General features: G+C 30.3%; 1 long non-coding RNA gene across 1 annotated transcript; it reads left to right on the top strand.

Moving 5' to 3' along the window:
• Positions 1–1230: 1230 nt before the first annotated feature.
• On the top strand, positions 1231–2170 carry LOC131065613 (uncharacterized). Its single transcript, XR_009111438.2, has 2 exons — positions 1231–1492; positions 1675–2170. It is a non-coding gene; the product is annotated as an uncharacterized LOC131065613 (long non-coding RNA).
• The last annotated feature ends 9998 nt before the right edge of the window (positions 2171–12168 follow it).

Here is a 12168-nt window from a genome sequence, read left to right as displayed (position 1 = left end):
AAAAATTTCATTCTTGAGTTAAAGATTGATGTATAAAGTACTCTTAAATCTTTCCAAACACCCTCATTACTATTGAAAGAAGCGGTCATACTAACATTTCAAAAAATATCCCAGCCAAATAGGAGATAATATCTTTATCTTAGCAATGAGGGATGAGAGCAAAAGAAGAATCAACCCTCCCATTTTAGCACAATTGTTCAAATTATAACTTGAAAACATGATTTCGAGAGTTATAATTTTACTTTAATTATTTGTAAGAATCACCTTTATTTCGAGGAGGCCATAATTGTTTTTAAATGCCCTATTAAAAATGTTTAACTAGGACATCGTTACAAAGCCAATCTTGTCTAGGGCATAAATCCAAATTTGCCTTTTAATCTAGTGTATGAAATGGTTCTAGTAAGGATTAATCTAGATAAGTCCATGCGCATTAATTTACTCAGCCAAATTATAGGGCTTGATTGAAGCCTTCCTCTTGCCCCAAGGATGGTGGGGATGACCAATAATATGCCCATGCTACGTAAAGTGACTTGTCTATCAATGTCTTTAGCTTGTTGAGTAGACACTCAAGGGCTTCCCATAATCCTCCTACCACCCCAAGGCCCTTAGAATAGTAGGGGCCCACCCAATCGATATCTATAGCCTCCCACCCACTTTGCATTAGGGGGCATAGTTATGAACTGATTAGTTAACCCTACAAAAGGGCCTCCCACCATTTGAGATAAAAAATATTCAAATTATGACAAATTAAACATCAAGACGATTAATTAACAAAACAAATACTAATACTAAACTTTAATATAAAATATGAGTATTTTTTTCTCTCCTTTGTAATTAGAAGAAATTTAAATTCATTGACCGAAATAGAAGTCATTTAAAGAGTCTTGTCGTGGATACGTTCAAATTAATATATTTTAGAAAAGTGACAGAAATATTCTTTCGTCTAGCTTTGTAATGATAGAAATAATGACTATGTATTTAAGAAAAGTTGGTCATCAATCAGGTGTCGATTAATTAGATCCATGCACTATCGTTGAGAAAAATCATTTCTATTCAAGTTCAACGGTCAGTCGGATCGTTGAAAGGACAGTTAATCCTACCATTCCATTTCATGCCAAATTTTCACTTTACTAGTAGCTTTACATGCCCGCTGCCTACCACACCAAACCCATCGACTAAAAATCAATATATCCTTAAACTCACTCACTGTTTTGTATTCAATCCCTTTTTTTCTCCAAGCTGACAGTCATCCAGTGCAGATTTGGCCAATATTCTTCGTAGTCTTCCAGCTATGAAGCTATAATCAATGAATATCAGCTTCGATGCAGCCAAAAAATAGGTCTTCCAGTAAAATGGCGTTGGACGAGCTTCGATTAACATGCTATGGGCAGCTCATTATTTATGAATTATAAAGCAGTTATGCTCCCAGTCGTATTCATGTGCATACATATTATGGGACTGGACATCATGAAAACTTCAGGATTTGTCCCAAGTAAGTTTATGCAGATTTGCTTTTGGTTTTGTTTATTTGGATGTGAATTCTGAATGTATGAGCTCTGAATTTCCAAATTATAAAGTAGTTATACTCCCAGTTGTATTATGTATATCATGGATTTGTCACAAGTTCGTTAATATAGGCTTGCTCATAATTTGGTTTATTTAATTAGTCGATAGGCTTTTTTCAGGTGGGAACACCACACCGGCATTTTCCGAAATTTTTGGGTAGATGGCCATCATCAAATGGTTTAAGATTATCTGTATCCAACGCCCCTGCTCTTAACCAATTCACCAAAACCCCATGCAAAATGACTCGCCTGTCACCAAATCGTGTTGTTTCTTTGTCCCAAATCTCAGCCTACACTTCAGATGGATTAGGCACAAATTTTTTGTCAGTTTTTCGTTGTTTTCAGCTTTCTTGTGTTTTGTACTGAGTGGCGGTCCTGTGAATTAATCTTCACTAGACACCTCAGTGAAATGTGCGAGAGTTTCTTTTATACATCATGTTTAGTTCTATGCGTCTCGTTTTCTGGGTATTAGTGATTTTGTGCTTGGATCTCCTCCTGTATGGATACTGAGCAGATATTGAGCACCTATTCATATTTTTTAGTGGATTTGTATGACACAGCGTCCTTTTTTCATCAATTCTGGAGTCATTTTAAGCTGATTTTCACTAACTCTAAGACAAAATTAAATCCCTAGCTAGTAAATCTCCATTCAAGACACTTAAATCCTGTTGCATCCCAATAACGTTTCCTATTGGTAATCTTATTCAGATTTTATTGCTTGGATTTTGAGAGGTCAACTTACAAAAAAGTCGAATTTTTTAATCTTAAATCAAAGTGACACTGTTGTTTTCCTTTTTACTCAAAGATTATCTCTGTCAAATTATTACAGAATACACTATTAAGCCCTAAAAGTTAAGAAACCTAGGGTTATTTTTCTCAAATTTTCCTCAGCTATTGTGGTCTGTTCTTTTTCTCAATTTGACCTTTCTTACAAACAAGACACGCTGATGGCAATATTCAGAATTCGTTAATTACTTAATTGCTTTCTAATTTGACAGACTCGTAGTGAGTAATTTGCTTTCCTTAGTGAGTAATTACTTTGCTATGGGTATTTTTTGGAGGACTATACTATATTACTAATTAATGAAAGATGAGTTATCTTCAATGTGAATATAGTAAAATAAAATATATATTTTTTTAAATGAATATTTATAATTTTTTGTATCAATATTTCAGATCCTGATCCATCATTATATGAGGAACAAAAATAAAAATGAAAAAGAAGATTGAAAAAGTAGTTCAATAAGTAGATTATTAGATGTGAAGATTAAGAGTTAGGTAGTTAAATTAATATGAGAATCAAATAAATTAACCATTAAATATGAAATTAAAAAGTATTAAATATCAAACTAGCAATTTTCATACTAGATAACTGACATGTGATCTAAAATATTGATACCACGTACTTACAAAATAAATTTCAAAAACTCATTAACAAAATAAAATCATATTTAAAAATTATAATAAATTTGAAACAATATTAAAAATCGACACTCACTTCTTATAAAACCCAACACTGAACATGGATAATATTTATTCATTGCATGATCAAAGGTGATTATTATAGTGACATTTTCATGTATTTGAATAGAATCCACGGTCACACATATTTGTTGCTACTTCTATTCCAGTCATCTATTATTAAAGGAATTTTGTATAACTTAGTGTAATTATTTAGAGTGGATTGTACCCTCCAAGATATTATTTAGAGTAAATTTTACTATCGACATAACCCCTGAACCTCCTTTTTGATACAAGTGCTAGTTATGGATTTATGTAGAATTTCTTTTGATTTCCCACAAATAATTTCACAAAGAGTTGCTTTTGGTTTTGTTTGATCTCTCTTGATTTGTTACATGTAAGTTTAAGTAAACTTGCTTCTGGTTTTTCTTTGACTTAAAATGACTTATTTGCAATTAAGTGGTGATAATATATTACTTGTTATTTATTGCATTTTTTTTGGAAGAACATATTGTTTATGGATAAAGTTGAGAAAATTAAAAATTTCTCAGATTTATTAATTATTATTCATTGTATGTAAATTTATATTTTTTTTAAAATATTAAAAATAAATTATTTACGAATTACATATGATATATAAATAAAAATGTTTTTTTTTTTTGTTTTTTTGACATTTTTATATCAAATTTATAAAATCATTTAGATATTCAATATGAGAATACAAATCTTAGTTTGAAACTTCTTTGTTTGAGATGAAACCTCTCATTTTGTCAAAATTTTCCAAGACTCATTCAAAACCATTCAATTTCACCAATATACCAAGAACTTATTATCATTATTATCTTTTTAAATAAAATAATATGAATTCACAAAATTTCAAAAAAATCAAGAATTTTTTTCACTATATTCCTCTAGATTTTTATATATTAAACTTAATTTATATATTTTGAATTCTAACCCAAAGAATTGTAAGTCAAATGCATAATTAATAATTTTTATTTATTTATTGAAAGTATTAATTTTTTAAAATTAATGAATGTATGTATAAGTTTAATAATTCTTGTATGAGTTTTTCATTCTTGAATTTGCAATTGTAAGTTCATTAGTAATGGGATGCAAATGGAAAGGAAAAGTGTGTAGTCTATAAATATTTGTCTTTTAATCCTTCTGAGAATTATTTATTTATTAATTGATTTGTTTTCATTTTTTTTAATTGATTGTTTCTATAAATTTTTAGATCATTAGCTTTCATGTTGAATTCTAGTTGAACCACAAAATATGGTAATATCATAATAAGAATATTTAAACAATTTAATCATTAGTTAGATCACTATAATTTGAGATATACATTATTAATTATATTATTTAATTTGATTTTAATGAAATGTTTAAATTAATAATAAGTTCTAATTAAGAAGTGAGAGGTGGATTGTTTTCTTAAGTAGGGGATTACACAAACATAAGAATAAACTTATCATTTCTAGCTAAACATATGAAAGATGAAAATATGATTTAGTGACGATATTTCTTTGACTATTGATGTGTGATTCTATATCCACCCACCTTTTTAACAATATGTCCACTATTATTTTTAACAAATGATAATATTAACACCCATTCATTAAAAAAAGCTAAAATCACCATCACTTTCTTTGTTTCTTTTAAAATGTTCTAATAATTTTTTATTTGTAAATTTTGTTGGAAACATAGGAAATAATAAAATTTTCACTCTTCATTTTATTAAAATTTAAAAGTAAATTTATTTTAATAAAATTCACAAGTCTTTATTTTATTAAAATGAATTCCAAATGTCAAAATCTAAAATAATAATTAGAGTTTTTAACAAGAAAGAATCTAATCTCAAATATTTTTAATAATTACACTTATTTTTTTAAAATTATAAAAATATATTCTAAATTTCAATGTCTATAACAATAATTAGAATTTGGTTAAGAAATCATATAATTTCACATATTCACTAATATTTTTGAATTTTTAATAATATTGGAATTTTTTAAATTGAGCATATGTCTGTCTGGAGGGGCTCGAATGGGATATGCAGGCTGAAGACATCCATCTAGACGAGGTGGCAGATGATGACTAGTAGACATCTTCAAGGGTCTACCGAAGGTCAGAAAATCTTTGTTGAATTTGATTAGTCTATGGTTAAGCTATTAGGGTTTCTTTGGTATATGTCTAAGCAGGTTTAGGATGGTAGTAGATCCATTTTTGGTTAGCTAGGATCTCTTTTTGGCTTGGAAAAACATATTTTATGGACATTGTTGATCTGTTATTTTCTAGGATCCCTTAAATGTTTTATAGACTCTATTAAACTTTTTGAAATCAATCTAATGGGAGTTGGTCTTTCCAACAATTTAACTACCATTTTTTTTTTTTAAATTGAGGCTGGTAATAAAATTATATTATCTCACATATTCATTAATACTTAATATATTTTTCTTTGGGATGGGGAGAATAAGGATTTATATATTAATATAAACGCTAGAAAAATATCATAGAAGAATTTTTTAGTAGTGATAATTGTCACTAAAAGGAAAAGAAAAAAAATAGAGGAGGGTTTATTATCGATCTTCCATTGCCAAGAACTATTGAAAATGGAAAACTCAAAAAACTTGATAATATTATAAAAAAAATAACAATGATCAATCTATATACTTTTGAAGAAGGTAAAGGAACTATGTAGATTAATTATAGGATAAAGACTCCCAATTTGAAATATTCCATCTTCAATTAACCATAAAATCTTATTTGACTTGAGATTATCCACAAAAAAAATTCTATTCAAGAGGAACATGAACAAAGAAGATTAAACCAAATTTTCAAGAAAGGTAATGAATTTGCACTACATAGGATGCCAACCACTAAGAATAGTCAACAAAACTTGCTTTGTTCAAAATAGAAACTAAAATAATAGAATTCATCTCACAATTAACCTATTTCCAACATATCTCATTAGATTCCTCTTAAGCCACAAGCATATCGCATCCCTCCATTTGATTATTAATTACAAACCTAGTAGAAAATGTGAGAAAAAAACATTTCTATCATGCCCAATACCTCCAATCCAAACTTCAATAAGATTACCTCTAGAAGAATCATTACTATTTGTTTTAAAAAAGACCCAATATGGGGAGAAGACTATTTATGAGCCCTATTGACCTTAAGTAAAATTTTATTTAAGAAATAAAATGAATATATCCAATTAGATATTGTTCACAAATATAAATTCTTCAAAATTAAAATATTAGAGGGAATAATGAATTGATCAAAAGAGTACATTATTGCTAAAGTTTCTATTGTTGACTCTAATTTTTTTGTCAGATATACCCAAATGAGACTTTGATTACTTAAAAGATCTAATCACTCCTCTTAATTTTTTTTTTCAAAGGATAAATATAGGACCAATAACCTATGAAACTAATAGGAAAGAGAGGTAAAACTAGGAAGATGCCCTTGATGAAGATCAAAAATTAAATGAATAAGTAGCATGAAAAAGGGTTCAATTTGAAATATACTACAATTTCTTCCATACACTCTAAAAAAGGGGTACTAAAAGAAAATATGAGACACACATTCCTCATTGATTCATTCTTTTTGTCTATTGTCATAGATGGGTACTAAAAAGAACATATTTATAAGGGCATTGAAATCCATTCTTTTTGTCTATTGTCATAGATTAGACACTTATTTTGAAAAAGTAGTCAATTAATAAAATTAGACTTGGGCCAACCAAATTTATTTTAGATCTTTTTCCACTAAGGTAAATATTCAAACCCATTATTTTCCTCTTCTATTGATTAATATATACTATAAATGGAGCAAACCATTTTAGTATCATTAACCCAAACAAAGAAATCCCCTTCCTCTAAACAACAAAGTTAATTAACTAGGATATAAGCAAGGGTAAGACAATACTTTTGATCTCCTCCAATAAGCCAAAAAATCATACAATTCTAGTGAAAAATAGAAGAATCCTCCATAAAATGATAAGCCTTAAAATAATTTTTTTTTTTTATATCAATAAGAATAACAAATATCTTAGTTTAAAATATCTTTTTTGAAATAAAAAAAAAATATTTGAATTTAAAAAATGAATAGATAATGTTATAAAAATAGAAAATTATTTGATTATCTTTTAATTAGTAGGTAACTTTCAACAAATGATTGTATAGTAATTTTTTGTATTTATATTTTGGACCACATCCTTGATCTATTATAATACATAAGAATAATAAAATGATATCAAAGTATCTACATAATTATCTTTGAAAAATTATCTTATCTCTAATATAAGTTTAATATAATCATTAACATGACCCAATAAAAGAATTTTAAAATAAAAAAAACTAGAATCATAATAAATTAAAAGGAAAGATGTTACTTAAACTTTATTTATCTGAATTTTCAAATTCAATATCAATTTTATACCTCATGTGCATCAAACAATAGCAAATAGTTACTCATTTCTACTCCAAAATTTGCCTTTGATTGTTTTAATTAATAAAAGTGAGATAGGCCCATACCATTACATAACCACATAGAGACATGAAGAGAACATGAGGGATGCACAACCAATAAAAAACCCCACACAAAAACAAAGCACAAACCCAGCAGGATGACCCTAGAGCCAAAAACTAAAGTAAGAAAACCAACAAAATAGAGAAAAACCAAAACCCACAAAACATAGAACAACCACCTAGTATAGACACAAAGTGATGGTCAACTACATGGGGGTTCCCTTTCTTGCTTGCCAATCCTAGAGCAAACTTGGCACTTTATCCAAAAAAGACACTTTTTTGCTCAACCTAATCCTAGTGCTAGAGGAGGCCAATGCAGAATCAAGGGTGGATTTTAACAAAGATGCCATGGGACCCGAACCTATAGCTAGGGACTCCATGTGTTTGATTTCTTCACCCTTTTCCTTTCCATATTAACCTAGATAGCCTATAGGGAGGCATTGTGCATATTAACTGTATTTTTGCAAACAAGGTTAACCTCCTCAATTTTTTAGAAGTGGCATTCTAAATTTTTTATAAATCATTTTGCATAGGTTAGTTAGAGGAAATAAAATTAACCATATTTGTTTTACTAGGGCTATAAAGATCTTCTTTTTCTACAACATATAGTCTTTTTTAATGTTAAAGCATAATAATTCTAGGGACCATCTTAATCCCAACTTTAAAATAGGAAACAAATCATATTAGATGCTTTGTGGATTTTGTTGGGTAGTTGGTTATTGTAATGTCTCACATTTTATGTGTAGAAGATCATATTGGGGGAGCTGAACTCAATATATTCCTTGTGAGTGTTTGGGAGATAGGTATATTAATCCTTCTCACTTAGACATGGGTGAGGGTATTTTCCACTTAGATATAGGTGAGGATGTTATGAGTGGTGTTGGCATCAAGGAGGAAATTTAAAGTGATCAATTTGTGGTTGTAGGGTAGATCACTTTGATCTACCTCTTAAAGGAAATGTTATTAAGGTAAGAAAATATTGTTGATTATTCCCAATTTCCCTATTTTAGTCATATGGTTATAGATGGTATCACTTTGTGTGCTCTATTGGATTATATTCTTCTTTGCTAGGTTTGGAGGATGCGTATGCTACTTTATTTTCTTGGTTTTAGCCTATAGTGAGGGATGCATTAAGATCTATTAGTGACCTTCCTTTGAGGAAGTTTTGGGATAAGTTAGTAAAATATAAATTGAACTCCTTTATAGTGCAACCTTATTCCTTGATGCTTTTTAAAGAGGGAAAGTGGTAGGTACTTCAAGTCCTTAACTCCATTCATCATACATCATCTCACAATCTAAGGAATTCCCTTATTAGAACATTTTTAGTCGCTAGGCAATATGTGGATGTTTCTATACATTAGGCAAAGAGAAATTATAAATTTTGTGGTATGTTGGAGCTATTAGATTTGTTAAAGTGAACCTTTATATTCTCCCTTTCTCTTCATGGGTTTTTTTCTTTGAACCTCTTAGTTGTGTCATGGTTTCTTGGAAATTTTTATCTCCTCCTTTTGATGTAGAATTTGTGTTTTAAACTAGAGAAGGCATATTTTAGTAAAGTCATAATATATATGATATTACTTGGATTGCAATTTAAATTTAAGAAGGAAGTTTTCTTAGGCATTAGTAGGTCCTTTATCTAACTTCATAGTGTATAAGATGACCAAATATAGAAAATGCCTATTATTTTAGTAGACAAAGTGTTGTGATAGATGTTAATAAGGTCCTCTCATTGTTGGTCACCTTATCCTCTAACTTGGGTAATTGGGCATAGTAGATTATTACAAGGATTCCATGCTAGTGCATCACAATTGACTCGAGCCTAAAAATTCTTCTACTAGGTATAAGAATATGAGAAGATAAATAGATAGTAAAAATAGTTATAGGGTACCTTCTTCACCTCAAGAATATTTTTAGGTACCCTTGGGATTTAAGGATAGGGAGGTTTGTCCTCTATTCAAGAAGAGTGGAATTAAAATGTTTATAATATTACTAGTGAAAATGAGTCTCATCTAGTTGTGGGGCTATAAGAAGAATTTGGCAAGGGAAGGAATTTTGTTAGGGAAGGCCGAGATGGTGAGATCTAGTATATGAATTATCTCAACCCCTCTTTTGAATCATAACATTCATCATCCAAGATGGAATATAACAAAGAAAATGGTCCATTATGACTTATAGACTCAAACATGAATCTTAAAGATGAGATTTCTGCCAAAAAGGAATGAGGTTCATCAAGTCAAAGGATGAGGCTATTACAAGGAAGCAAATCCCACTTTATAATTTTGGCTTCAAGCCACCTTGAACATATGGATTTCTTGTTGTTCTTTGATAATTTCCCTATCTTTTTTTCCTTGCCCCTATTAATGAGGTGTTATTGGTATATTCTTGCTATTTAGTTTTATATTGTTATTTTATGTTGATATGTTAACATCTTTGATTTCTTTCTTAATCCTTGTATAAGGTGGGGCCCTTCCAAAATTTCTCTTTCTGATTTATTAATCCAATGAAATGCATTTTTTATAGTTAAATAAAAAATAAAATTGGATTATAATAAATATTAACATAAATATTTTAAAATATATATATTTTTTATTTTCAAGTAAATTTTTAAATAAAGTAGAAAAAGGTATATTAAGAAAAATCTTTTGCAAATAACAGACAAAAATTTCCAATTTTAGTGAAGTCAGCATATGGATTTGTATATGTTATTCTCATAGAAGATGAGTTTTTACTCAAAGACCTTTTTGCTTCAGTAAATATATGAAATCAAGATTATTTTTCTCATAAAGCTTTTCTACCATTTAATTTGCAGATTGGATGAAGCAACATTATATTTCAAAGATCTTTTTTCTTTTGGGATTTGATTTGTCTCAAACCATTTGAAGGATCTCTTGAAGGATACAACTCATGAACAACTATATTGCAATCATGTAGAATAGATATGTAAATGTAATATGTTGTTAGTATGGAATTAGCATTTCAAATCTATGGAATGAAGTATGTGTACACTACATAAACATGTAAATTAGACTCTTAGTACAGATACTAATCTTGAAACAACAATGCATAAAACCTTTCAAAAATCGAGGACTAACCCTTGTATTTCTTGCTCTCAAAGCAGGATTAACGTATGAAACCTTTCAAAATAGAAGATTGGCATTTGTATTTCTTGCAGATTTTAAGGTTTTTGTTGTTGTTGATGAGATAATAAATGGGTACCCTAAAAGATTCAAACACATCACCATAGGTTCTTAAACTAGAGCTCCAGGGTATACCCTTGTGCACATTTCAACCAATTCATTTTTTAAAATTTGTGAGGCAGCAAATGAGGACTTTGTCCCACATCTTGAAAGCCTAAAATACAGCAGCATAGGGGCCCAAACTAGAGATAAATGTACACCCTTTTTGTGAAGATTAAAATGAACAAAGATAACATTCAACAATTAAACTAAAGCGGAAATAAACAAAAAAATATACATGACAACGCATAACACAAGGTTTTAACGTGGTTCACCACTAAGTGGCTACGTCCACCAGAAAGAAAGGAGAATGATCTACTAACCAAATATCCAATACATGCACATACATGGGTTGCACACAGCCATTTATACAAACATATTCATCTATGAAACGAATAGCTAGGAGAAGGCGAAAGGTCATCTGACCGTTGGGTTTCACATTCCCAACAATCACCCCCGTGAAGGCCAACTAGTATAGCCATGCACTCTGACATCCTTGCTTCCATTTCAAAACTCTCATTGCATGCAATCTACATGATTTTAACTTAGCAAATGCTTGTTCACACATGCTATGAATACGCCTTCTCCAAATCAAATCAAAGTTAAAAACATCTTCTCCTACTACAGAATCAAAAACACCAATCACTACAGATTCAAAATATATTCCCCCTTGATCCACAAACAGGATATTCATGAAATCTGCAGAGTAGCATTGATAGATTCGAACTTTTCCATCAAGTAGGATTATTTCAAAATATTTGTAGGTTGAATCTTGATTTATCCGGGAGTAATAAAAGCTTAGTCTTTCCAACTCCTGCCCAGTTTGCTCCTCTGCCATAGGTCTAAAATATCGCTGGAGTTGGGAGCAAGCAAGTATAGTACGCTCGTGGACCATACACCGTACACAAGTGATTTTGTGACAGACGGGAAAAGTATCATTGGCCCTTATGCTTGCAACGTCTTCTTTCAAAACTGTTCCAGTCGGAACATGTGCCTCGTATCTCAAAGGTGAGGAAGTTGAGGGATCATCATTCCAAAGATGCCTCTGAAGCAACTCACTCTCACACGAGTTAGACCTTAGATTTCTCTCCAGCCTCGATCGCAGAGACCCAAGTGAGTCATCCGACCATTGTAACTTCCAAGGCAATTGTGAAAGCCTGAGCCACCGCAACTCCTCTAACCATGATGACCCACCAGTACATCCACCATTATTCATAATGTATTTATGGTTACAAGGATTCCATGACATAGCATCTCCAAAGGACTTTGGTTGTCTAGCTACTTTTTCTCATCCAACAGGGTCCAAGAAGGGATTAACTTCTTCTTCATCGAAGGGATTTGGATCAGTGGTTAACAGGTCGGTGGATG

This window comes from Cryptomeria japonica, chromosome 7 (assembly GCF_030272615.1).
Source record: "Cryptomeria japonica chromosome 7, Sugi_1.0, whole genome shotgun sequence".
In the NCBI taxonomy this organism is placed as follows: domain Eukaryota; kingdom Viridiplantae; phylum Streptophyta; class Pinopsida; order Cupressales; family Cupressaceae; genus Cryptomeria; species Cryptomeria japonica.
Note: the sequence above shows the minus strand (reverse complement) of the source record. Positions and strands in the feature narration are given on the sequence as shown.